Below are 27,867 nucleotides of genomic sequence, written 5' to 3'. Positions count from 1 at the left end.
GACTGGGTTGGGTTAGACCCTTGCCGTTTAGATGGGCCCCTTCGCATATCACATTTTTGGGAGTGGCTCTACCACAACATCTTTCCACTCTCTATGCACGTAATATTACCCCGATCATACATACAATCTGAGATGAACTTGGCCTCTGGCAAAACCTTCCCCTCAATTTGTTAGGAAGATGCAACTTATTTAAAATGGCAAGCTTCCCAAAACTCCTGTGTATTCTACAAATAACTCCCATTCTTCTCACTAATTCTGATTTTTCTTTACTCAATACCCTGCTCTCCAAGTTTATATGGAATCGTAAACGGCCCAGAATAAGTCTTAAAAAAATGTTGCAGTCTTTACGTCAAGGAGGTGTGAATCTCCCAAACATTAACCAATATAATTTAGCTTGCTTGCTTCACTTTGCCATGGATTGGCTCAGTGGTAATGATATATTCACAGATACCAAGTTAGAATCTCAGCTTTATACTCCCCTCTCCCTTGGTTACCTTTTACATTCCCACCCCTCTCAAATAAAATCTCCCCAATTTGATAACCTATTATTGTCTTCCACTATTAAGGCATGGAAAATGGCTAGAAAAGCTCTTGGTCTTAAATATTATTATTCAGTATCCCTACCCTTAGAGTTCCAGAATGGTGCTGCCTCTTTGCCTTTTAGTGCTTGGTGCTCCTCTGGTTTAATAACTTTACGTAACCTGATGACGCCTTCACACACTTCTCTGCCATTCCAGGAGGCTATCGAGAAATATAACATCTCGCCTCAGTATGGATTCTATTACTCTCAGGCTATACACTATCTTATATCCGTTCTCCCCCACCTTAAGGATCAAGACTTTTTCAACCCTTTAGATTCTCTCACGCTCCAATAATTACTCCATATCCTCTATATACGCCCGTATTCGCTTGGAATTAAACCCTCACACTGATCTTCCCGATCTAGCTAAATGGATCTCCCAAGTTCCCACACTCACGGTAGAAAACCTATTAGACACCTTCCTTACGACCCTTAAATTAATACCGGCAAGTATATATCAGGAAATGGCCTATAAACTGCTACAGAGGGCATATATCTCACCTAAACAAGGTTTTTTAATGAATATATCAGATAGGGCCGGATGTAATAAATGCCCCGCGGTGGAAGCTGATCTTTTTCATTGTCTCTGGGCCTGCCCTGCTATTCAAAAGTTCTGGCATACCTTACACCAATATGGCACCTCAACCTTAGGCATCCCCTTTCAATGTATTGTTCCCTGGGCTCTCTTTGGCCACCTGACGGACCAACCTGGAATTCCATGCTCTGATAAAAAACTGATTGTATTACTTTCAGCAGTGGGGGAAAAAGAGATATTGCAACAGTGGATCCATCCTACCCCTACCACTCTCTCTATGGCTACTTCTCGGTTACTCTTTTTATTTAATATGGACTGGTTGGAGGCTTCTATTCACAAAGAAACCCTAACTCCTACACTCTTTCAGTGCTGGGATAAATATATTTGCACCCTTCCTCTCCACACCAAACTAGCAATACATAAATGTTTCCCATCCAACTTTTGGTATTCTCACCAACAACTTGACAGCCGAGATTCTCTGACTTTCTGAACTTTCTAGCTCCCCCCCCCCCACACACACACACACACCCTTTTTTATTTTTCCGTGTTCCTCTCCCCCCACACTTCTTTTCTTTTCCTTATCTCCCTATTTCTTTTGTTTCTCCCTTGGTGGATTGGACAGACGATTCTATGGACGGATCGGTGGCCTGTGGCTCTTGGTAGGTGCTTCTGTTCACTTAATTTATTCTGCTGAATACTGTTTTTGTAATATTTTTCTTTTTTATACTGCCAGAATTGAGTGTCAGTATATAATCAGTTATATTCAGTTCCAGCTTCTATATAATGCAGCCTAGCTGCCGCTCTTGTGGTGTTTGTAGTTTGTTTTTTGTTGTTTATTTTAGAAAATTAGAAAATTTCCTCCATTTACTTATGCATGCTGTATACTCCTGACGAAAACTACCAGAATGTGGTTAAAACGGCTGTCGGGCTGCTGTTTGTATTACTTTGCTACTGATAGACTAAATCCTCTTCTGCTAAAACTAAGTCAGCCTATCGACCAATCGGATTAGGGGCGGGACTTCAGATGGTATAAATGTACTTTTGGATTTTATGGAAACGCCACCTTTGAAAAAGACCTCCTGGTCGAAACTCGTCGGTTTGGTGCCTTACAGAACTATCCAGGGATGGTCATTTTGTGAACACCCTCTTCTTACACCTCTGGGTAAGACTTTCTGTTCCCGGGACTTTTAACATCAGCACCAGCGGTGTATGTAGCGATAAGGACACATCTGTGATTCCCTGTGATTGAACTGGATATCTGTTTTTATGTTGGAATAAAATGTTTTATCTACTCTGAATACTGAATGTGTGGGATAAGTATCGTATTTGGCATCAAAAGAAACCTTGATGTGCGGGCTTTTAAGAGAAATGAAGTAAGCATTCATGTGAGCACCTGAACTTTAAAAAAAAAAAAAGATACCTTTATATATATCTGCCTTCTCACTTTCATTTCTCATATATCCTAGAGGATGCTGGGGTCCACTTCAGTACCATGGGGTATAGACGGTTCCGCAGGAGCCATGGGCACTTTAAGACTTTTAAAAGGGTGTGAACTGGCTCCTCCCTCCATGCCCCTCCTCCAGACCTCAGTTTTAGAAATGTGTCCAGGCAGACTGGATGCACTCCAGGAGAGCTCTACTGAGTTTCTCTGAAAAGACTTATGTTAGGTTTTTTATTTTCAGGGAGAACTGCTGGCAACAGTCTCCCTGCTTCGTGGGACTGAGGGGGCAGAAGTAGGAACCAACTTCCTAAAGAGTTTCATGGCTCTGCTTCTGGGTGACAGGACACCATTAGCTCCTGAAGGGTACTGAACGCTAGTTGTACCTAGATGCTCACTCCCACAGCACACTGTCACCCCCCTTGCAAAGCCAAAAGTTAGAAGATAGGTGAGTGTTAGAAGATAGATCTTCAATCAAGGTGATGGCTAAAGGTACCGCGCAGCTGGCGGGAGCGCAGTGCGCCATACTGCCCACACAACACAGGCACTGCAGGGTGCAGGGCACGGGGGTGGCACCCTGGGCAGCATGAAACCTTAAAATCTGGTAGAAAGGGGGAACAAGATGCCATGGCACAGCCCTACCCCCGCCAGTATAAATAATATTGTCAGAATCTCTGAGGAGAAACGCGCCATTGCGGGAGTGGAGCTTCCTCCTCAGTCAGCCAGCACACTGCTCAGTGCCATTTTCTCTCTCTCCTCAGGCTGCAGAGACAACGCTGGTCCTCCTCTACTACTGAATACAAGTATCAGGGTGCGAAACAGGGGGGGCACAGTGAAATTGGTGCTTTACATTGGGTATTTACATTATAAAAAAGCACTGTATGTCAGTGGGCATTTTATGTTTCACAGGCATTGTGTTACTGGCGCTGGGTTTGTGAACTGGCTGCTCCTATCTGTGTCCTTCTGACAGATTTTACTGTGGATCTGTCCCCTATAAGTCCCGGAGTGTATGTGGTGTGTTTGTACACGTGTGTGACATGTCTGAGGCAGGGAGTTCTCCCCTGAGGGAGCCATTTTAGGGACACAGAGTTGTAATGTGGTGACACTGCCGGCACACCACGAGCCTGAATGGGTGAAAGAAATACGTGATAGTGTGAATCATATCAGTAGGAGATTAGATAAGTTTGAGTCTCATGCAGAAAGCTGGAGAAAATCAATTGAAGGTGTGATTTTTCAGGTTTCTGCTATCTCATCCGCAGGCGACCCCTCTGGGTCACATAAGAGACCGTTTGCAAACATTGTACATACTGATACCGACACGGACTCTGATTCTGGTGTCGACGATAGTGATTCCAGGGAGGTAGATCCTAAATTGTCAAAAAACATACAATATATGATTGTTGCTATAAAGGAGGTTTTAGAAGTTACAGAAGCCCCTACTGTACCTCAGGAGAAGGCTTATTTCTATAAGGAAAAGAAATGTAAGGTAACTTTCCCTCCTTCCCACGAGCTCAATTCTCTTTTTTGAGGGAGTTTGGGTGAATCCTGAAAATAAATTTCATATTCCCAAAAGGATTCAAATTGCTTATCCTTTTCCTTTAGAGGATAGGAAAAGATGGGAGTCACCCCCGGTGTTAGACAGTGCACTGTCAAGGTTGACAAAAAAAGGTGATTCTCCCTGCACCTGGGACGGTTTCACTAAAGGAGCCGGCAGACCGCAAAATGGAGACCACGTTAAAATCTATGTATGTGGCCAATGGTACGCTGTTCAGACCCACCATTGCTTGCGCATGGGTGAGTTGTGCTTTTGAAAAATGGTCTGATAACTTGTTATCAGAAATTGACACGATTGATAGAGATGAGATACTCCTAACATTAGGTAACATCAGAGACGCTGCCGCATACATGCTAGAAGCTATGAAGGATATTGGATTCTTGGGTTCAACAGCCGCTTCCATGGCAGTATCGGCTCGGAGGGCGTTGTGGATTCGCCAGTGGAATGCTTTGCAGATTCCAAAAGAAATATGGAGGCTCACCCGTATAAAGGTGAGGCCTTATTTGGTGATGGGCTGGATGCGTTAGTTCCGGCGGCTACCGCAGGTAAGTCGACATTCTTGCCTTATGCTCCTGCACCGGCAAAAAAGACATATCACTCTCACATGCAGTCCTTTCGGCCCAACAAATACAAAAAGGCCAAAGGTTCCCCCTTCTTTGCAGGTAGGGGAAGGGGAAAAGGAAAGAAGTCCACAGCATCTCCAGGATCCCAGGAGCAGAAGTCAACCCCTACTTCTGCCAAATCTGCAGCATGACGCTGGGGCTCCCTTGCGGGAGTCCGCTCGGGTGGGAGCACATCTGAAACTTTTCAGTCAAATTTGGATTCAATCTGGCCTGGACCCATGGGTCTTACAAATAGTGTCCCAAGGGTACAGACTGGAGTTTCAAGACGTCCCCCCATGCCGATTTTTCAAATCGACCTTGCCAGCTTCTCTTCCAGAAAGAGAGGCAGTAACAACAGCAATTCAAAAACTATGTCAAGATCAGGTCATTATCCTGGTACCTTTGTCACAACAAGGAGAAGGTTTTTATTCAAGCCTCTTCGTAGTTCCGAAGCCGGACGGCTTGGTCAGACCGATTTTAAACCTGAAAAATCATCTGAATCTCTACCTGAAAAGGTTCAAGTTTAGGATGGAATCCCTGAGGGCGGTGATTTCCAATCTGGAGTAGAGGGACTTCATGGTGTCAGTAGACATAAAAGATGCTTACTTGCATGTTCCCATTTATCCTCCTCACCAAGCTTATCTGAGATTTGCAGTACAGGATTGCCATTACCAGTTCCAGACGTTGTCGTTCGGTCTCTCCACAGCACCGAGGGTATTCACCAAGGTAATGGCGGAGTTGATGGTCCTCCTTCATCAAAAAGGAGTCAATATAATTCCTTATCTGGATGATCTCCTAATAAAAGCGAGATCCAGGGAACAGTTGGTGCGGAACATCGCACTCTCCCTGTCAATACTCCAACAACACGGTTGGATCATGAATTTTCCAAAGTCGCAGTTGGAACCGACGATAAGATTGTCTTTTTTAGGGATGATTTTGGACACAGAAGTACAGAGAGTATTTCTTCCAGTGGAAAAGGCTCTGGAAATCCAAAAAATGGTCAACCAAATAATGAAACCAACAAGAGTGTCGATCCATCAATGCATTCGGTTGTTAGGGAAAATGGTAGCGGCCTACAAGGCCATACAGTTTGGCAGGTTCCATGCCAGAGTATTCCAGTGGGACCTGTTGGACAAGTGGTCCGGATCCCACCTACACATGCCCCGGAAGATAATCCTGTCCTCCAAAGCCAGGATTTCGCTCCTGTGGTGGCTACACAGTTCTCACCTACTAGAGGGACGCAGGTTCGGGATTCAGGACAGGGTCCTGGTAACCACGGATGCAAGTCTCCGAGGCTGGGGAGCTGTCACACAGGGGGAAAGCTTCCAAGGAAAATGGTCAAGTCAGGAAGCCTGCCTTCACATAAACGTTCTGGAATTTAGAGCCATTTACAACAGCCTTCTACAAGTGGTACATCTTCTTCAAGATCATCCTGTGCAGATCCAGTCGGACAATGTAACAGCAGTCGTGTACATAAACAGGCAAGGCAGAATGAAAAGCAGGGTGGCAATGGCAGAGGTGACAAGGATTCTCCTCTGGGCAGAAAGACATGTAAGAGCTCTGTCAGCAAGTGGACAACTGGGAAGCAGACTTCCTCAGCAGACACGATCTCCATCCAGGAGAGTGGGGCCTCCACCAAGAAGTCTTCGCAGAGGTGACAATTCTTTGGGGAGTTCCTCAAGTAAACATGATGGCATCTCATCTAAACAAGAAGCTTCAGAGATATTGTTCCAGGTCGAGAGACGCTCAAGCAATAGCAGTGGATGCACTGGTGACCCAGTGGGTGTTTAGGTCAGTATATGTGTTCCCTCCACTTCCACTGATTCCAAAAGTTCTCAAAATAATAAGAAGAACAAGAGTTCGAGCAATCTTCATTGCCCCAGACTGGCCAAGGAGGGCTTGGTATCCTGATCTTCAGGAGTTGCCCATAGGAGATCCTCGGCCTCTTCCTCCTCGAGAGGACCTACTACAGCAGGGGCCGTGTGTGTATCAAGACTTACCACGGCTACGTTTGACGGCATGGCTGTTGAGCGCTGGATCCTAGCCCGAAAGGGTATTCCCAAGGAAGTCATCCCCACTCTGATTCAGGCCAGGAAAGGAGTAACGTCTAAACATTACCACCGTATTTGGAGAAAATATGTGTCTTGGTGTGAATCCAAGAAGGCTCCTACGGAAGAGTTTGAATTGGGACGTTTTCTCCATTTTCTGCAGGCTGGTGTGGATGCGGGCCTTAAATTGGGGTCAATCAAGGTCCAGATTTCGGCCTTATCAGTTTTCTTTCAAAAACAATTGGCCTCCTTTCCAGAAGTTCAGACGTTCGTAAAAGGGGTTCTGCACATCCAGCCTCCATTTGTGTCTTCAGTGGCACCATGGGACCTTAATGTGGTATTGCAATTCCTTCAATCAGATTGGTTTGAACCTCTGCAGGAGATAAAATTGAAGTTTCTCACTTGGAAAGTGGTGATGCTTTTGGCCTTGGCATCTGCAAGGCGGGTGTCTGAGTTGGGGGCCTTGTCTCACAAGAGCCCTTACCTGATCTTCCATGAAGATAGGGCGGAGTTGAGAACTCGCCAACATTTTCTTCCAAAGGTGGTTTCATCTTTCCACATAAACCAACCTATTGTGGTGCCAGTAGCTACTGACACTTTCACTGAGTTAAAGTCTCTAGATGTGGTTAGAGCTTTGAAGATTTATGTCGCAAGAACAGCTCGGATACGGAAAACAGAGGCTCTGTTTATCCTGTATGCTCCCAACAAGATTGGGTGTCCTGCTTCTAAGCAGACTATTGCGCGCTGGATCAGAGGTACGATTCAGCACGCTCATTCTACAGCAGGATTGCCGATACCGAAGTCGGTGAAGGCCCATTCTACTAGGAAAGTGGGCTCATCCTGGGCGGCTGCCCGTGGCGTCTCGGCTTTACAACTTTGCCGAGCGGCTACTTGGTCAGGGTCAAACACATTTGATAAATTTTATAAGTTTGACACTTTGGCCGATGAGGACCTCAAGTTTGGTCAATCGGTGCTGCAGAGTCATCCGCACTCTCCCGCCCGTACTGGAGCTTTGGTATAACCCCATGGTACTGAAGTGGACCCCAGCATCCTCTAGGACGTGTGAGAAAATAGGATTTTAATACCTACCGGTAAATCCTTTTCTCCTAGTCTGTAGAGGATGCTAGGCACCCGACCCAGTGCGTACTTTTCCTGCAGTTTGTTAATTATCATTACACAAGTTGTGTTACATTTGTTTTCAGCATGTTGCTGCAAATGGTTCATGCCTGTTGGCGTGTGTTTTGTTGAATGCCATGTTGTGCGGCATGGTTGAGGTGTGAGCTGGTATGTCACCATTAGTTTAAAAGTAAATCCTTTCCTCGAAATGTCCGTCTCCCTGGGCACAGTTCCTATGACTGAGGTCTGGAGGAGGGGCATGGAGGGAGGAGCCAGTTCACACCCTTTGAAAAGTCTTAAAGTGCCCATGGCTCCTGCGGAACCGTCTATACCCCATGGTACTGAAGTGGACCCCAGCATCCTCTACGGACTAGGAGAAAAGGATTTACCTATAGGTATTAAAATCCTATTTTTGGATTAATCACGTGCGGTGACCCTCCTAAAACTACTATCAAAAATCACTACCCCATAAAGAATATCTATTTATGTCTTACGGACGGCATAAGGAAGTGATAAACCAGTGAATGTGTATAGCCATTTTTGTTAAAAAGTGTTACACTATGTACGATTTTAAAAAAAATTGTACCACTATGTACGATTTGAAAAAAAAATTGTATTTCCACCTCTGTGTGATGAATGCCTGAGGAAATACTTCACGGCTGCATATAAGACGATCATTTGAACTCGTCTGAATAAGGGAGTATTTATGGATCATAGATGTTAAAGAATTTGTATTATACCCTGCATTGTATATCCACCTGTGGAGCGCAGAGATATTATTTTTTACAATAATAAAAAAATATATATATATATATACTCCTGTCCCATGTCAGATGGTCCAAATCTGTATTCCATATTCATGATGTAGTCTAATCAATGGCTCACTGTACAAAAAGATGGGGCAGATGTATTTACCTGGAGACGGCATAAGGAAGTGATAAACCAGTGATAAGTACAAGACAATAAACACACCAGCCAGTCAGCTCCTAACTGTTAATTTACATATTGGAGCAGATTGGCTGGTGCGTTTATCACCTTGCACTTATCACTGGTTTATCACTTCCTTATGCTACTCCTGCAAGTGCATGCAATGATATTTGTGCATCTGGCTACTACTGACAGATTAGTAATCCTAATTTCATCATCTATCTCTTTTCATCTCTGCTGTATCCAGTTAAAGTCCAAGTATCATCATTGTTACTAATATCTACCCATTTACCTTATAGTTATCTTTTATAGACCTTATCTGCCATACAAATCTGATGAGTGCCAACCTAAGGATGGACATTTATTTCCTGGGGGCCACTTAGCAAGTCTCAGTAAATACTGGGGTCTGAGACAAATAAACAGAGGTGCACACAGAAAATTGCAGTCAAAGGAACAAAAATATAAAAGATAGAGTAGAGAGACAGGGGTGACAAACCATTTGAAGCACATAGGGGGAAGAATCCGGTAAGTGATGGCAGTGAAGGGTGATGGCAGTTGACACGTTCGTACTATTTACTCACCTTTTTGTCCCAGGAGCCCTAATACTCATCCTTTTAGGTTACAATAATATGCACACTGCTGTCCCAGCAAAGGAAGAAGCCAGATGAAGACCAGCAGAGGAAGCCAGAACACAGGGCCATATGTATGCACAGTAAACAGCTGTGACTGCTCAATGTTGGAGCGTTGCTGCACTATGGCAACAGGCAGTGTGCGGCCAATGCCCCTCTGAGCTACCACTTATGAGCCACATACAGCTGGAAGAAAGACAAAAGAAAAGGAGACGGACCTAATTGGCTGGCGCACAGCAGTTTTCACACAAGTGGCTCATAGAAACTGGAGATGTGCGGCTGGCACTTTTCGTGTTTTGTGTTTTGGTTTTGGTTCTAATCCCCCTCTCGTGTTTTGATTTTGACTTGGTTTTGCAAAAACCACCCTTTCGTGTTTTGGATCTGGATGATTTTGGAAAAAAACATAAGAACAGCTAAAATCACAGAATTTGGGAGTAATTTTGCTCCTGCGGTATTATTAACCTCACTACCATTCAATGCCAGTCATTTCCAGTCTATTCTGAACACCTCACAACATTGTTTTTAGGCCTAAAAGTTGCACCGAGGTGGCTGTATGACTAAGCTAAGCAACACAAGTGTGTGGCACAAACACCTGGCCCATCCAGGAGTGGCACTGCAGTGTCAGACAGGATGGAACTTAAAAAAACTAGGCCTCAAACAGCACATCATGCAAAGAAGAAAAAGAGGTGCAGTGAGGTAGCTGGATGACTAAGCTAAGAGACACAAGTGTGCGGCACAAACACCTGGCCCATCTAGGAGTGGCACTGCAGTTATAGACAGGATGGCACTTAAAAAAACTAGGCCTCAAACAGCACATCATGCAAAGATGAAAAAGAGGTGCAATGAGGTAGCTGTATGACTATGCTAAGCAACACAAACAATTGGCCCATCTAGGAGTGGCACTGCAGTGTCAGACAGGAGGGCAGATATGAAAAAGGCCCCAAACAGCACATCAAGCAAAGGTGTAAAAGAGGTGCAATAAGGTAGCTGTATGACTAAGCTAAGTGATACAAACAATTGGCCCATCTAGGAGTTTCTCTACAGTGTCAGACAGGAGGGCAAATATAAAAAGGCCCCAAAAAGCACATCATGCAAAGATGAAAAAGAGGTGCAATGAGGTAGCTGTATGACTAAGCTAAGCGACACAAGTGTGCAGCACAAACACCAAAAATAAGCAATCAATCTCTCCTTGCACAAACTGGCTCTACAGAGGCAAGATGTCGACCTCATCCTCATCCTTCGATTCCTCAGCCCTTTCACTGTGTACATCCTCCTCCTCACAGAGTATTAATTAGTCCCCACTGGAATCCACCATCACAGGTCCCTGTGTACTTTCTGGAGGCAATTGCTGGTAAAGGTCTTCCCGGAGGAAGTTATAATTCATTTTGATGAACATCATCTTCTCCACATTTAGTGGAAGTAACCTCCTACGCCGATCGCTGACAAGGTTACCGGCTGCACTAAACACTCTTTCAGAGTACACACTGGAGGGGGGGCAACTTAGGTAAAATAAATCCAGTTTGTGCAAGGGCATCCAAATTGCCTCTTTTTCCTGCCAGTATACGTACGGACTGTCTGACATGCCTACTTAGATACAGCATCCTCCACCATTCTTTCAATGGTGACAGAATTATATGCAGTGTCAGTAGACATGTCAGTAATCGTTGGCAGGTCCTTCAGTCCGGACCAGATGTCAGCACTCGCTCCTGACTGCCCTGCATCACCGCCAGTGGGTGGGCTCGGAAATCTTATCCTTTTCCTCACAGCCCCAGTTGCGGGAGAAAGTGAAGAAGGAGCTGTTGACGGGTCACGTTCCGCTTGAGTTGACAATTTTCTCACCAGCAGGTCTTTGAACCTCTGTAGACTTGTGTCTGCCAGAAAGAGAGATACAACGTATGCTTTAAAATTAGGATCGAGCACAGTGGCCAAAATGTAGTGCTCTGATTTCAACAGATTGACCACCCTTGAATCCTGGCAAATCGAATGAAGGGCTCCATCCACAAGTCCCACATACTTTGCGGAATCACTCCGTATTAGCTCCTCCTTCAATTTCTCCAGCTGCTTCTGCAAAAGCCTGATGAGGGGAATGACCTGACTCAAGCTGGCAGTGTATGAACTGACTTCATGTGTGGTAAGTTCGAAGGGTTGGAGAACCTTGCACAAGACAGAAATCATTCTGCACTGCGCTTGAGTCAGGTGCATTCCCCCTCCTTTGCCTATATCATAGGTGGATGTATAGGCTTGAATGGCCTTTTGCTGCTCCTCCATCCTCTGAAGCATATAGAGTGTTGAATGCCACCTTGTTACCACCTCTTGCTTCAGGTGATGGCAGAGCAGGTTCAGGCGTGTTTGCTGGTGCTCCAGTCTTTGGCACGCGGTGGCTGAATGCCGAAAGTGGTCCGCAATTTTTCGGGCCACCATCAGCATCTTCTGCACACCCCTGTCATTTTTCAAAAAATTCTGCACCACCAAATTAATTGTATGTGCAAAACATGGGACATGCTGGAATTTGCCCAGATGTAATGCACGCACAATATTGATAGCCTTGTCCGATATCACAAATCCCCAGGAGAGTCTAATTGGGGTAAGCCAATGTGCAATGATGACCCTTAGTTTCCGTAAGAGGTTGTCAGCTGTGTGCCTCTTACGGAAAGCGGTGATACATAGCATAGCCTGCCTAGGAACGAGTTGGCGTTTGCAAGATGCTGCTACTGGAGCTGCTGCTGTTGTTGCTGCGGGAGGCAATACATCTACCCAGTGGGCTGTCACAGTCATATAGTCCTTAGTCTGCCCTCTTCCACTTGTCAACATGTCCATGGTTAAGTGGACAGTGGGTACAACTGCATTTTGTAGGACACTAAGGACACTTTTTCTGATGTATCTGTACATTCTCGGTATCGCCTGCCTAGTGAAGTGGAACCTAAATGGGATTTGATACCGGGGACACAGTACCTCAAACAATTCTACTCAAACAGTCCTACTGAACTAATGGCGAATACCGGACGCACGTCTAACACCAACATAGCTGTCAAGGCCTCAGTTATCCGCTGTGCAAAAGGATGACTGCTGTCATATTTCATCTTCCTCACAAAGGACTGTTGGACAGTCAATTGCATAGTTGAAGTAGTATAAGTGGTCTTCCGACTTCCCCTCTGGGATGACGATCGACTCCCAGTAGCAACAACAGCAGTGGCAGCAACAGCAGGCATACCACTCAAGGATCCTCCCGAGGAATCCCGGTTAGGAGAGGACTCCTCAGTCCTGCCAGTGGCATGGCCTGCAGGACTACTGACGTTCCTGGCTGAGGAGGAAGTTGACGTTTAGGGAGCTGGTGGTGTGGCTTGCAGGAGCTTGGGTACAAGAGGAAGAAGAGATTTAGGTGTCAGTGGACTGCGTACGCTCTTACCCAAAGTTTCACAACTTGACACTGACTTATGATGAATGCGCTGCAGGTGACGTATAAGGGAGGATGTTCCTAGGTGGTTAACATCCTTACCCCTACTTATTACAGATTGACAGAGGCAACACACGGCTCGACACCTGTTGTCCGGATTTATGGAGAAATAATTCCACACAGAAGAGGTGGCTTTTTTGTTATTTTGCCCAGGCATCACAATGGGCTTCTTTATCCCACGGCCAACAGGTGTCTCCTCCAGTGCCTCATTTAAACAAACCACATCACCATCAGAATCCTCCTCGTGAACTTCCTCCTCAGCGCTAGCAACACCCATATCCTCATCCTGGTGTACTTCAACAGTGACATCTTCAATTTGAATATCAGAAACTGGACCGTGGGTGCACCTTCCAACACTTGCAGGGGGCATGCAAATGGTGGAAGGAGCCACATCTTCCCGTCTAGTGTTGGGAAGGTCAGGCATCGCAACCGCGGACACACTTGGACTCTCCTTGGGGATTTGTGATACCATTTTAGAATGCACAGTTCTTTGCTGTGCTTTATCAAACTTAACTCTTATAATTTTTCATCGTCATGTGAAGCTAAACCACTAGTCATGAACATAAACCAGGGCCTCAGCCGTTCCTTGCCACTCCGTGTCGTAAATGGCATATTGGCAAGTTTACATTTCTCCTAAGGAAATTTAAATTTCTTTTTTTGGGTCTTTTTACTGAACTTTGGCTTTTTGGATTTACATGCCAGCACCACTGGAATTATACGGTAGGATTACTGGAATTATATGGCAGGAATACTGGAATTATATAGCAGGATTACTGGAATTATACGGCAGGATTACTGGAATTATACGGCAAGATCACTGGACATATACGGCAGTACCACTGGACAGATACCGTAGCACAGAGACAACACCACTGGACTGATGCAGGACAATACACCACCCCTGAACTGATGCAGCACAACACAGCAACCTATACAGCAGAAATGGACATATGGCAGCAGAGGACACCCCTGTGACTGCTCACTGGACTAACTGATGCACAGGACACTACCATTGGTCTAATGCAGGACAACACAGCAACACGGTAAGGGACTTATTATACAGCAGCACTGGACTTATGGTAGCAGGAGACACCACCACTGTGACTGGACTGATGCAGCACAACACACCACCACTGAACTGATGCAGCACAACACAGCACCACTGGACAGCACTGGACATATGGCAGCAGAGGACACAACACTGTGACTGGACAGACAAGACACGGACACTGAGGACACTGAGAGAACGGAGACATGTCCTCTCTCTACACTCTCCAATGCCGGAGTGAAAATGGCGGGGACGCGCGTCTCTTTATATGCAATCCAAATCCCGCGAGAATCCGACAGCGGGATGATGACGTTTTGCCTCATTCTGGTTTCTGAGTCAGGCGGGAAAACCCGAGCCTGACTCAGATCCGGCCTCGGGGTGTGAAGTCTGGTAGGGTTCGGTTCTCTAAGAACTGAACCCGTTCATCTCTAATAGAAACTTAAATAATTGTGTGCTATATATTAATGTGGACACCTTACTTTTCAGCAAATTAAACAGGTTTTCAGCAGTTGGATAACTTCACATCTTTTTGCAGTATTACTACAAGCAAAACAAGTTATTTGCAAAAAAAGGAGATTTATGGTAGACTTACCATTGTTAAATCTCTTTCTGCGAGGTACATTGGTTCCACAGGGAAAACATCGGGGTAGAGATGGATCTCCACAGGCGCCAACAGGCTAAAGCTTTAGACTGTCCCAAAATTTATTGGGGCCTCCTCTATAACCCCACCTCCAGGCACTGCAGCTCAGTTTCGTTAACCAGTCCAATGCAGAAGCAGGTAAAAGAGAAGTCAGAGGTCAGTCACATAGAACCACGTTCCCATGACAGGAGAAGGGACCAGTGGCTCATGCCATACAAACCCATAGGCCCTAGGTGCGTCAGGTCGGGCAACCTGTGGAACCAATGCACCTCGCAGAAAGAAATTTAATAATGGTAAGTCTACCATAAATCTCCTTTTCTGCAGCAGGGTACATTGGTTTCCACAGGGAAAACATAGGGGATGTCCTAAAGCAGTTCCTCATAGGAGGGGATGCACCGTAGTGGGTATAAGAACCCGGCATCCAAAGGAAGCATCCTGGGAGGTGGAAGTATCAAAGGCATAGAACCTAATGAACGTGTTCACTGAGGACCATGTAGCCGCCTTGCACAATTGTTCAGCAGATGAGCCTCGGGGGGGCTGCCTAAGAACGTCCAACGGACCGAGTAGAATGGGCTTTAATAGCAGCAGAAGCTGGAAGACCAGCCTGTGCATATGCTTGTGCAATCACAATTCCAATCCATCTGGCCAATGTTTGCTTGTTCGCAGGCCAGCCACATTTGTGAAAACCAAAAAGAACAAAAAGAGCATCTGACCTCCTAATAGAGGCAGTCCTCTCCACGTGTATATATGGAGTGCCCGTACCACATCCAAAGACCGCTCTTTGGAGGACAAACCAGAAGAGATAAAAGCCGGAAACCACAATCTCTTGGTTAAGATGGAAAGCTGACACCACCTTAGGTAGATTACCAGGGCGAGTTCTAAGAACTACCCGGTCACAATGAAAAATCAGAAAAGGTGGACGAAAGGACAAAGCGCCTAAGTCAGACACTCTTCTGGCAGAGGCAATAGCCAGTAGGAACAGGACCTTGACTGTGAGCCATGTAAGGTCCACTGACTCAAGAGGTTCAAATGGATACTCATGCAGGGCATTCAGGACAACAGACAGATCCCATTGAGCCACAGAAGGGAAATAGGGAGGCAGAATCCATAAAACACCCTGAGTGAAGGAATAGACGCAATTTTTCTCTGAAACCACACCAACAAGGCAGAGATATGAACCTTGAGGGAGGCCAGATGAAGCCCTAAATCCAGGCCTTGTTGTAGAAAAGCCAGAAGCCTGGAAGTACTAAATTTGTAAGCATCATAATTCTTAGCAGCACACCAGGTGAAGTAAGAATTCCAGACCCTGTAATAAATCCGCGCAGACACCGGTTTGCGGGCCATCAGCATAGTTTGAATAACCGACTCGGAGAATCCTTTGGCCCTTAGGAGTGAAGCTTCAAGAGACATGCCATCAAAGCCAGTCTGGCCTGGTCCGGGTAGACACAAGGGCCCTGAATGAGGAGGTCTGGGCGTTGAGGAAGTAGAAGGAACTCTCTATCGATAGACCCTGCAGGTCTGTAAACCAATGCCGTATTTCTCCTTCTTGTTTGAACTTCCGTAGTACCCTGGGCAGGAGTGACACTGGAGGGAACACATATGGCAGCCGAAAGTTCCATAGAATTGCCAGTGCGTCTACGAATGCTGCTTGAGGATCCCTGGTTCTTGAGACCGGAACTTTGTGATAGTGTCGAGACGCCATCAGGTCTACATCTGGTAGGGCCCACTTGTCCTCCTGAGGAAGACTCCACTCTCCGGCATGCACGTCCTGCCGACTGAGGAAATCCGCTTCCCAGTTGAGGACACCCGGAATAGACACTGCCAATATTGCTGGCAGATTGCATACTGCACAACAAAGGATTTTTGACACTTCCATCATTGCCATGTGGTGGCGTTGTCTGATTGTACTTGAACAGGGCTGTTCTGTAACGTACGCGGGGAGAGAGACAAAGCATTGAACACTGCCCACAATTCCCAAATGTTTATCAGGAGGAGTGATTCCTCCTTGGTCCACCGACCTTGGAATAAGTGTTGCTCCAACACCACGCCCCATCCCCTCAGACTGGCATCCATAGTCAGTAGGACCCAGTTGGGGATCCAGAAGGGATGGCCCCTGCTTAACTGCTGGTCCTGTAGCCACCAGGTCAGCGACAGACGAACCTCCGGAGTCCAAGAGATCATGTGAGATCTGATCCGATGAGGTAGGCCGTCCCACTTGGAAAGGAATAACCTCTGCAGAGGGCGGGAATGAAATTGAGCGTACTCTACCATGTCGATAATCGACACCAGCAGGCTTAGTACTTGCGTCGCCGAGTGTATGGACACTCTTTGGCGAGAGAGGAAGTATCTGATTCTGTCCTGAAGCTTCAGAACCTTCTCTGGAGACAGAAACAGCCATTGACTATGTGTGTCCAGCAGTACCCCCAGGTGCACCATGCTCTGAGCAGGGACCAGCGAAGACTTCTTCCAGTTGATGAGCCACCTGTGGGCTTGTAGGAAGTTTACCGTCAATTGTAGATGACTGAGGAAGACATCGTGGGAGTTTGCCAGGATCAGCAAGTAGTCCAGATACGGCAGGATCCTTACTCCCTGGTGACGGAGATGAGCCATCATCACGGTCATAACCTTGCTGAAGATCCGAGGAGCCGTGGCCAGCCCAAATGGCAGAGCCTGGAACTGATAGTGAAGGTTGCCATTAGCAAACCGCAGATATTGCTGAAGCGATATGACAATAGGTATATGCAGGTAAGGATCTTGTATATCCATGGATACCATATAATCTACAGGTTCCATGGCCATTACAATTGAGCGCAGTGTTTCCATACGGAACTTGGATACGTCCACATGTTCAGTGATTTGAGGTTAAGTATAGGCCGGAAAGACCCGTTGGGTTTCGGTTCTAGAAACAGGGTCAATTAGTATCCTCTGCCTCTGCACCACCGCTCCTGTGTCCAGGAGGAAACTCACAACCAATGGTAGAGCTTGCGCCTTTAACGGATCCAAAGGGGTAACCATTGTGCAAAACTGGTGAGGGGGACGCCTCTTCAAAGAGACTGCGTACCCATTAGAGACAACTTCTCGCACCCATGCGTCTGAAGTGGTCATTAACCAGACCTTGGTGAATCGCAGAAGACAGCCTCTCACCCTGGGGACCCCCAAGGGGAGGCCTGTCCCATCATGCAGCAGGCTTGTCATGTTTAGAAGCAGGCAGACGGACTGCCCAGGATTGTTAGGTCTTGGGCTTAGTGGTATTTGGGAGCAGGAGATAATCTCAGATATGCCTGACCTTCGTTTTCCCTTGAGGCCGAAAGCAAGGAAAAGTGGTACCTTTTGCCCTCTATGCAGAAGGAGTAGCATTTGAGGGAAAGGCAGACATAGTAGTCGCCGCTACAGACCCAATTTTTAATTAGGTCTTCCCCAAACAGGATGTCCCCAATATAGGGAAATATCCCCAAGGACTTTTGGAGTCCAGTTCCACCTTCCATGACCTCAACCACAGAATATGGCGAGCCAGGACAGATGTATTCGATGCCTTCGCAGCCGACACACCCACTTCAGGGGACGCCTCCTGGTGTAAAAAAGGTGGCGGTGGTATTGTGAGACAGGGAATGTCTGGCATTGTCAGATATATCCTCGGGCAGCTCATCCTCTAATGCCTGATCCAGTCATAAATCTACAGTACTTTGCAGTCCCAAGAGGACGCAATTGTGGTCTATGCACAGTACAACACCTGTAAGGGAGTAATATACTTCAGGCATCCCTCCACACACTTATCTGTCGGTACCTACAGTGAGGGGACAGTGCCCCCTTTTCGAACCTTGCCGGTGCTTTAATTGGGGTTCCCGGACACTCTACGAAGAAAATGACACCAATTTTTTTTTAAACTCATGTCGACCTTTTTTCATGTCTACCTAGTACATGTCGACCTAGAGTCCCTGTCGACCTAGAAACCATGTCGACCTACTTACTGTCGACCAATAGTGGTCGACCTAGACACTGTCGACCTAAGTCTAGTCTACCTAACATACCACACCCCTGGTGATGAGCGGTGCCTGGATTCCTCCAAACATGACGCCTGGCAATCACGCCAGGAAGAGTTCAAGCTTTGTCTCATCAGACCAGAGAATTCCGTCGTGCCACTTTACCATACAGGCCTGATTGGTGGATTGCTGCAGAGATGGTTGTCCTTCTGGAAGGTATTCCTCTCTCCACAGAGGAATGCTGTAGCTCTGACAGTGTGAACATCGGGTTCTTGGTCACCTCCCTGTCTAGGGCCCTTCTCCCCCGATCGCTCAGTTTAGACGGCTGGCCAGGAAGAGTCCTGGTGGTTCCGAACTTTTTCCATTTACGGATGATGGAGGCCACTGTGCTTATTTGGACCTTCAAAGCAGCATATATTTTTCTGCACCCTTCCCCAGATTTGTGCCTTGAGATAATCCTGTCTCAGAGGTCTACAGACAATTCCTTCAAATGACTTCATGCTTGGTTTGTGCCCAGACATGCACTACCAAGTGTGGGACCTTATATAGACAGGTGTGTGCCTTTTCAAATCATGTCCAATCAACTGAATTTACCATAGGTGGACTCCAATTAAGCTGTAGGAACATCTCAATGATGATCAGTGGAAACAGGATGCACCTGAGCTCAATTTTGAGCTTCATGGCAAAGACTGTGAATACTTATGTACATGTGATTTCTTCGTTTTTTATTTTTAATAAATTTGCAAAAATCTCAAAAAAAACTTTTTTCATGTTGTCGTTATGGGGTATTGTGTGTAGAATTTTCATGGAAAAAAAATGAATTTATTCCATTGCTGGAATAAAGTTGTAACATAACAAAATGTGAAAAAAGTGAAGCACTGTGAATACTTTCCGGATGCACTGTATATTCAGATGTAATAGGAATAATATGCAGTAAAAATTGGTTTTATTGAAATAACTTACTATACTGGCATTAATAGGGGGCCAGTAAAGTGTACAGTAAAGTGTACAGGCAGGCAGGGCCGAACATCATCGAAGGTGGGAGGAGCCATTCTGTGCCTGACTCACAAAGGGCAAGCAAATCAGCAAGTAAGTCACTCAAAGGGGTAAGGACCAACCCAGGCATTGCCTGCAGCAGGGCACACAAATAGCATTTTAAACAATTGTAATAACTAAGGCCTGTAAAGTTTGTTTACAAAAAATCAAGAGACAGAAATCATTGAAACATGGAAACATAGAATTTGACGGCAGATAAGAACCACTTGGTCCATCTAGTCTGCCCCTTTTTTTTATCCTTTAGGTAATCTCAACCCTTTTTAAACCTTAATTCTTTGTAAGGATATTCATATGCCTATCCCAAGCATGTTTAAATTGCAAACAGTCTTAGCCTCTACCATCTCTGATGGGAGGCTATTCCACTTATCCACTACCCTTTCAGTGAAGTAATTTTTCCATAAATTTCCCCTGAAACTGCCTCTTTCCAGTTTCAGTGTATGTCCTTGAGTTTTAATACTTCTCTTCCTTTGAAGAATGTTTCTCTCCTGAACTTTGTTAAAACCTTTGGTATATTTTAAAGTTTCTATCATGTCTCCCCTTTCCCTTCTCTCCTCCATACTATACATGTTAAGATCTTTTAGCCTTTCCGGGTAAGTTTTGTGATGTAGGCCATGCACCATTTTCATTGCCCTTCTTTGTACACTCTCTAATGTATTTATATCCTTCTGGAGATAAAGTTTCCAGAATTGGACACAGTATTCCAGACGAGGCCGTACCAATGACCTATACAGTGGCATTATTACTTCTTTTTTCCTGCTACTGATTCCTCTTCCTATGCAACCAAGCATCTGACTTGCCTTTCTCATTGCTTTGTTGCATTGCTTTCCTGCCTTTAAGTCACTTGAATAATGACTCCTAAATCCCTTTCCTCCTCCGTAGTTTCCATTATAGTACCCTTGATACTAGAGATGAGCGGGTTCGGTTTCTCTGAATCCGAACCCGCCCGAACTTCATGGTTTTTTTCACGGGTCCGAGCAGACTCGGATCCTCCCGCCTTGCTCGGTTAACCCGAGCGCGCCCGAACGTCATCATGACGCTGTCGGATTCTCGCGAGACTCGGATTCTATATAAGGAGCCGCGCGTCGCCGCCATTTTCACACGTGCATTGAGATTGATAGTGAGAGGACGTGGCTGGCGTCCTCTCCATTTAGATTATAAGAGAGAGAGATTTACTGGAGCTTAGGACTAGGAGGAGTACTGTAGAAGTGTAGAGAGTGCAGAGAGTTTACTAGTGAGTGACCACCAGACAGTGCAGTTTATTTAATATATCCGTTCTCTGCCTGAAAAAAGCGATACACACAGTGACTCAGTCACATACCATATCTGTGTGCACTGCTCAGGCTCAGCCCAGTGTGCTGCATCATCTATATATATTATATATCTGTCTGACTGCTCAGCTCACACAGCTTATAATTGTGGGGAGACTGGGGAGCGCTGCAGTGCCAGTTATAGGTTATAGCAGGAGCCAGGAGTACATAATATTATATAGTGAGTGACCACCAGACAGTGCAGTTTATTTAATATATCCGTTCACTGCCTGAAAAAAGCGATACACACAGTGACTCAGTCACATACCATATCTGTGTGCACTGCTCAGGCTCAGCCCAGTGTGCTGCATCATCTATATATATTATATATCTGTCTGACTGCTCAGCTCACACAGCTTATAATTGTGGGGGAGACTGGGGAGCACTGCAGTGCCAGTTATAGGTTATAGCAGGAGCCAGGAGTACATAATATTATATTAAAATTAAACAGTGCACACTTTTGCTGCAGGAGTGCCACTGCCAGTGTGACTGACCAGTGACCTGACCACACTGACCACCAGTATAGTTAGTAGTATACTTATATTGTGATTGCCTGAAAAAGTTAAACACTCGTCGTGTGACTTCACTTGTGTGTTGTTGTTTTTTTTATTCTATAAAAATAAAACTCATTCTGCTGACAGACAGTGTCCAGCAGGTCCGTCATTATATAATATATAATATATACCTGTCCGGCTGCAGTAGTGATATATATATATTTTTTATATCATTTATCATCCAGTCGCAGCAGACACAGTACGGTAGTTCACGGCTGTGGCTACCTCTGTGTCTGCACTCGGCAGGCAGTCCGTCCATAATTGTATACCACCTAACCGTGGTTTTTTTCCTTCTTTATACATACATACTACTACGACATCTCTTTATCAACCAGTCTATATTAGCAGCAGACACAGTACAGTACGGTAGTTCACGGCTGTGGCTACCTCTGTGTCTGCACTCGGCAGGCAGTCCGTCCATAATTGTATACCACCTAACCGTGGTTTTTTTTTCTTTCTTCTTTATACATACATAGTTACATAGACATCTCTTTATCAACCAGTCTATATTAGCAGCAGACACAGTACAGTACGGTAGTTCACGGCTGTGGCTACCTCTGTGTCTGCACTCGGCAGGCAGTCCGTCCATAATTGTATACCACCTAACCGTGTTTTTTTTTTCTTTCTTCTTTATACATACATAGTTACATAGACATCTCTTTATCAACCAGTCTATATTAGCAGCAGACACAGTACAGTACGGTAGTTCACGGCTGTGGCTACCTCGGTGTCTGCACTCGGCAGGCAGTCCGTCCATAATTGTATACCACCTAACCGTGGTTTTTTTTTCTTTCTTCTTTATACATACATACTACTACGACATCTCTTTATCAACCAGTCTATATTATTAGCAGCAGACACAGTACAGTACGGTAGTTCACGGCTGTGGCTACCTCTGTGTCTGCACTCGGCAGGCAGTCCGTCCATAATTGTATACCACCTAACCGTGGTTTTTTTTTCTTTCTTCTTTATACATACATACTACTACGACATCTCTTTATCAACCAGTCTATATTATTAGCAGCAGACACAGTACAGTACGGTAGTTCACGGCTGTGGCTACCTCTGTGTCTGCACTCGGCAGGCAGTCCGTCCATAATTGTATACCACCTAACCGTGGTTTTTTTTTCTTTCTTCTTTATACATACATAGTTACATAGACATCTCTTTATCAACCAGTCTATATTAGCAGCAGACACAGTACAGTACGGTAGTTCACGGCTGTGGCTACCTCTGTGTCTGCACTCGGCAGGCAGTCCATAATTGTATACTAGTATCCATCTCCATTGTTTACCTGAGGTGCCTTTTAGTTGTGCCTATTAAAATATGGAGAACAAAAATGTTGAGGTTCCAAAATTAGGGAAAGATCAAGATCCACTTCCACCTCGTGCTGAAGCTGCTGCCACTAGTCATGGCCGAGACGATGAAATGCCAGCAACGTCGTCTGCCAAGGCCGATGCCCAATGTCATAGTACAGAGCATGTCAAATCCAAAACACCAAATATCAGAAAAAAAAGGACTCCAAAACCTAAAATAAAATTGTCGGAGGAGAAGCGTAAACTTGCCAATATGCCATTTACGACACGGAGTGGCAAGGAACGGCTGAGGCCCTGGCCTATGTTCATGGCTAGTGGTTCAGCTTCACATGAGGATGGAAGCACTCAGCCTCTCGCTAGAAAAATGAAAAGACTCAAGCTGGCAAAAGCAGCACAGCAAAGAACTGTGCATTCTTCGAAATCCCAAATCCACAAGGAGAGTCCAATTGTGTCGGTTGCGATGCCTGACCTTCCCAACACTGGACGTGAAGAGCATGCGCCTTCCACCATTTGCACGCCCCCTGCAAGTGCTGGAAGGAGCACCCGCAGTCCAGTTCCTGATAGTCAGATTGAAGATGTCAGTGTTGAAGTACACCAGGATGAGGAGGATATGGGTGTTGCTGGCGCTGGGGAGGAAATTGACCAGGAGGATTCTGATGGTGAGGTGGTTTGTTTAAGTTAGGCACCCGGGGAGACACCTGTTGTCCGTGGGAGGAATATGGCCGTTGACATGCCAGGTGAAAATACCAAAAAAATCAGCTCTTCGGTGTGGAGGTATTTCACCAGAAATGCGGACAACAGGTGTCAAGCCGTGTGTTCCCTTTGTCAAGCTGTAATAAGTAGGGGTAAGGACGTTAACCACCTCGGAACATCCTCCCTTATACGTCACCTGCAGCGCATTCATAATAAGTCAGTGACAAGTTCAAAAACTTTGGGTGACAGCGGAAGCAGTCCACTGACCAGTAAATCCCTTCCTCTTGTAACCAAGCTCACGCAAACCACCCCACCAACTCCCTCAGTGTCAATTTCCTCCTTCCCCAGGAATGCCAATAGTCCTGCAGGCCATGTCACTGGCAATTCTGACGATTCCTCTCCTGCCTGGGATTCCTCCGATGCATCCTTGCGTGTAACGCCTACTGCTGCTGGCGCTGCTGTTGTTGCTGCTGGGAGTCGATGGTCATCCCAGAGGGGAAGTCGTAAGCCCACTTGTACTACTTCCAGTAAGCAATTGACTGTTCAACAGTCCTTTGCGAGGAAGATGAAATATCACAGCAGTCATCCTGCTGCAAAGCGGATAACTGAGGCCTTGACAACTATGTTGGTGTTAGACGTGCGTCCGGTATCCGCCGTTAGTTCACAGGGAACTAGACAATTTATTGAGGCAGTGTGCCCCCGTTACCAAATACCATCTAGGTTCCACTTCTCTAGGCAGGCGATACCGAGAATGTACACGGACGTCAGAAAAAGACTCACCAGTGTCCTAAAAAATGCAGTTGTACCCAATGTCCACTTAACCACGGACATGTGGACAAGTGGAGCAGGGCAGGGTCAGGACTATATGACTGTGACAGCCCACTGGGTAGATGTATGGACTCCCGCCGCAAGAACAGCAGCGGCGGCACCAGTAGCAGCATCTCGCAAACGCCAACTCTTTCCTAGGCAGGCTACGCTTTGTATCACCGCTTTCCAGAATACGCACACAGCTGAAAACCTCTTACGGCAACTGAGGAAGATCATCGCGGAATGGCTTACCCCAATTGGACTCTCCTGTGGATTTGTGGCATCGGACAACGCCAGCAATATTGTGTGTGCATTAAATATGGGCAAATTCCAGCACGTCCCATGTTTTGCACATACCTTGAATTTGGTGGTGCAGAATTTTTTAAAAAACGACAGGGGCGTGCAAGAGATGCTGTCGGTGGCCAGAAGAATTGCGGGACACTTTCGGCGTACAGGCACCACGTACAGAAGACTGGAGCACCACCAAAAACTACTGAACCTGCCCTGCCATCATCTGAAGCAAGAAGTGGTAACGAGGTGGAATTCAACCCTCTATATGCTTCAGAGGTTGGAGGAGCAGCAAAAGGCCATTCAAGCCTATACAATTGAGCACGATATAGTAGGTGGAATGCACCTGTCTCAAGCGCAGTGGAGAATGATTTCAACGTTGTGCAAGGTTCTGATGCCCTTTGAACTTGCCACACGTGAAGTCAGTTCAGACACTGCCAGCCTGAGTCAGGTCATTCCCCTCATCAGGCTTTTGCAGAAGAAGCTGGAGACATTGAAGGAGGAGCTAACACGGAGCGATTCCGCTAGGCATGTGGGACTTGTGGATGGAGCCCTTAATTCGCTTAACAAGGATTCACGGGTGGTCAATCTGTTGAAATCAGAGCACTACATTTTGGCCACCGTGCTCGATCCTAGATTTAAAGCCTACCTTGGATCTCTCTTTCCGGCAGACACAAGTCTGCTGGGGTTGAAAGACCTGCTGGTGACAAAATTGTCAAGTCAAGCGGAACGCGACCTGTCAACATCTCCTCCTTCACATTCTCCCGCAACTGGGGGTGCGAGGAAAAGGCTCAGAATTCCGAGCCCACCCGCTGGCGGTGATGCAGGGCAGTCTGGAGCGACTGCTGATGCTGACATCTGGTCCGGACTGAAGGACCTGACAACGATTACGGACATGTCGTCTACTGTCACTGCATATGATTCTCTCAACATTGATAGAATGGTGGAGGATTATATGAGTGACCGCATCCAAGTAGGCACGTCACACAGTCCGTACTTATACTGGCAGGAAAAAGAGGCAATTTGGAGGCCCTTGCACAAACTGGCTTTATTCTACCTAAGTTGCCCTCCCACAAGTGTGTACTCCGAAAGAGTGTTTAGTGCCGCCGCTCACCTTGTCAGCAATCGGCGTACGAGGTTACATCCAGAAAATGTGGAGAAGATGATGTTCATTAAAATGAATTATAATCAATTCCTCCGCGGAGACATTGACCAGCAGCAATTGCCTCCACAAAGTACACAGGGAGCTGAGATGGTGGATTCCAGTGGGGACGAATTGATAATCTGTGAGGAGGGGGATGTACACGGTGATATATCGGAGGGTGATGATGAGGTGGACATCTTGCCTCTGTAGAGCCAGTTTGTGCAAGGAGAGATTAATTGCTTCTTTTTTGGGGGGGGTCCAAACCAACCCGTCATATCAGTCACAGTCGTGTGGCATACCCTGTCACTGAAATGATGGGTTGGTTAAAGTGTGCATGTCCTGTTTTGTTTATACAACATAAGGGTGGGTGGGAGGGCCCAAGGACAATTCCATCTTGCACCTCTTTTTTCTTTTCTTTTTCTTTGCATCATGTGCTGATTGGGGAGGGTTTTTTGGAAGGGACATCCTGCGTGACACTGCAGTGCCACTCCTAAATGGGCCCGGTGTTTGTGTCGGCCACTAGGGTCGCTAATCTTACTCACACAGTCAGCTACCTCATTGCGCCTCTTTTTTTCTTTGCGTCATGTGCTGTTTGGGGAGGGTTTTTTGGAAGGGACATCCTGCGTGACACTGCAGTGCCACTCCTAGATGGGCCCGGTGTTTGTGTCGGCCACTAGGGTCGCTAATCTTACTCACACAGCTACCTCATTGCGCCTCTTTTTTTCTTTGCGTCATGTGCTGTTTGGGGAGGGTTTTTTGGAAGGGACATCCTGCGTGACACTGCAGTGCCACTCCTAGATGGGCCCGGTGTTTGTGTCGGCCACTAGGGTCGCTAATCTTACTCACACAGCTACCTCATTGCGCCTCTTTTTTTCTTTGCGTCATGTGCTGTTTGGGGAGGGTTTTTTGGAAGGGCCATCCTGCGTGACACTGCAGTGCCACTCCTAGATGGGCCCGGTGTTTGTGTCGGCCACTAGGGTCGCTAATCTTACTCACACAGCTACCTCATTGCGCCTCTTTTTTTCTTTGCGTCATGTGCTGTTTGGGGAGGGTTTTTTGGAAGGGACATCCTGCGTGACACTGCAGTGCCACTCCTAGATGGGCCAGGTGTTTGTGTCGGCCACTAGGGTCGCTTATCTTACTCACACAGCGACCTCGGTGCAAATTTTAGGACTAAAAATAATATTGTGAGGTGTGAGGTATTCAGAATAGACTGAAAATGAGTGTAAATTATGGTTTTTGAGGTTAATAATACTTTGGGATCAAAATGACCCCCAAATTCTATGATTTAAGCTGTTTTTTAGTGTTTTTTGAAAAAAACACCCGAATCCAAAACACACCCGAATCCGACAAAAAAAATTCGGTGAGGTTTTGCCAAAACGCGTTCGAACCCAAAACACGGCCGCGGAACCGAACCCAAAACCAAAACACAAAACCCGAAAAATTTCAGGCGCTCATCTCTACTTGATACTATATTTAGCCTTTGGGTTTTTGAGTGCATGATTTTGCATTTTTTAGCATTAAACTGTAGTTGTCACATTCTTGACCATTTCTCAAGCATAGCTAGTTCATCAATCATTTGTTTTACCCCTCCTGGTGTGTCTACCCTGTTGCATATCTTTGTATCATCTGCAAAAAGGCATACTTTCCATTCAATACCATTTGCAATGTCCCCAACAAAGATATTAAAGGGAACTGGTTCGAGTACCGATCCCTGGGGTACTCCACTGGTAACATTTCCCTCCATAGATTGCACTCCATTTACTACAACTGTCTGTTTCCTCCTGCAACCAGGTTCTTATCCATTTAACTGTTTTATAATCCACCCCCACGTTTTCAAGTTTATTTAGCAGTCTGCGATGTGGGACAGTGTCAAATGCCTTACTAAAGTCTAAATATGCTACATCTACAGCTCCCCCTTTATCTATTATTTTCATCACAGAGTTAAAAAAGTGAATAAGATATGTTTGGCATGATCTCCCACCAGTAAATCCATGCTGTTTTGGATCCTGTAAGCTGTTTGATTTAAGATATTCCACAACTCTTTCTTTTAATAGTTTTTCCATTACTTTCCCTACTACTGATGAAAGGCTTACTGGTCTGTAGTTACTTGCTTCTTCCTTGCTTCCACTTTTGTACAGTGGAACTAC

This window comes from Pseudophryne corroboree, chromosome 2 (assembly GCF_028390025.1).
Source record: "Pseudophryne corroboree isolate aPseCor3 chromosome 2, aPseCor3.hap2, whole genome shotgun sequence".
Lineage (NCBI taxonomy): Eukaryota > Metazoa > Chordata > Amphibia > Anura > Myobatrachidae > Pseudophryne > Pseudophryne corroboree.
The sequence above is the reverse complement of the archived record's forward strand: the minus strand, read 5'-3'. Positions refer to the sequence as shown.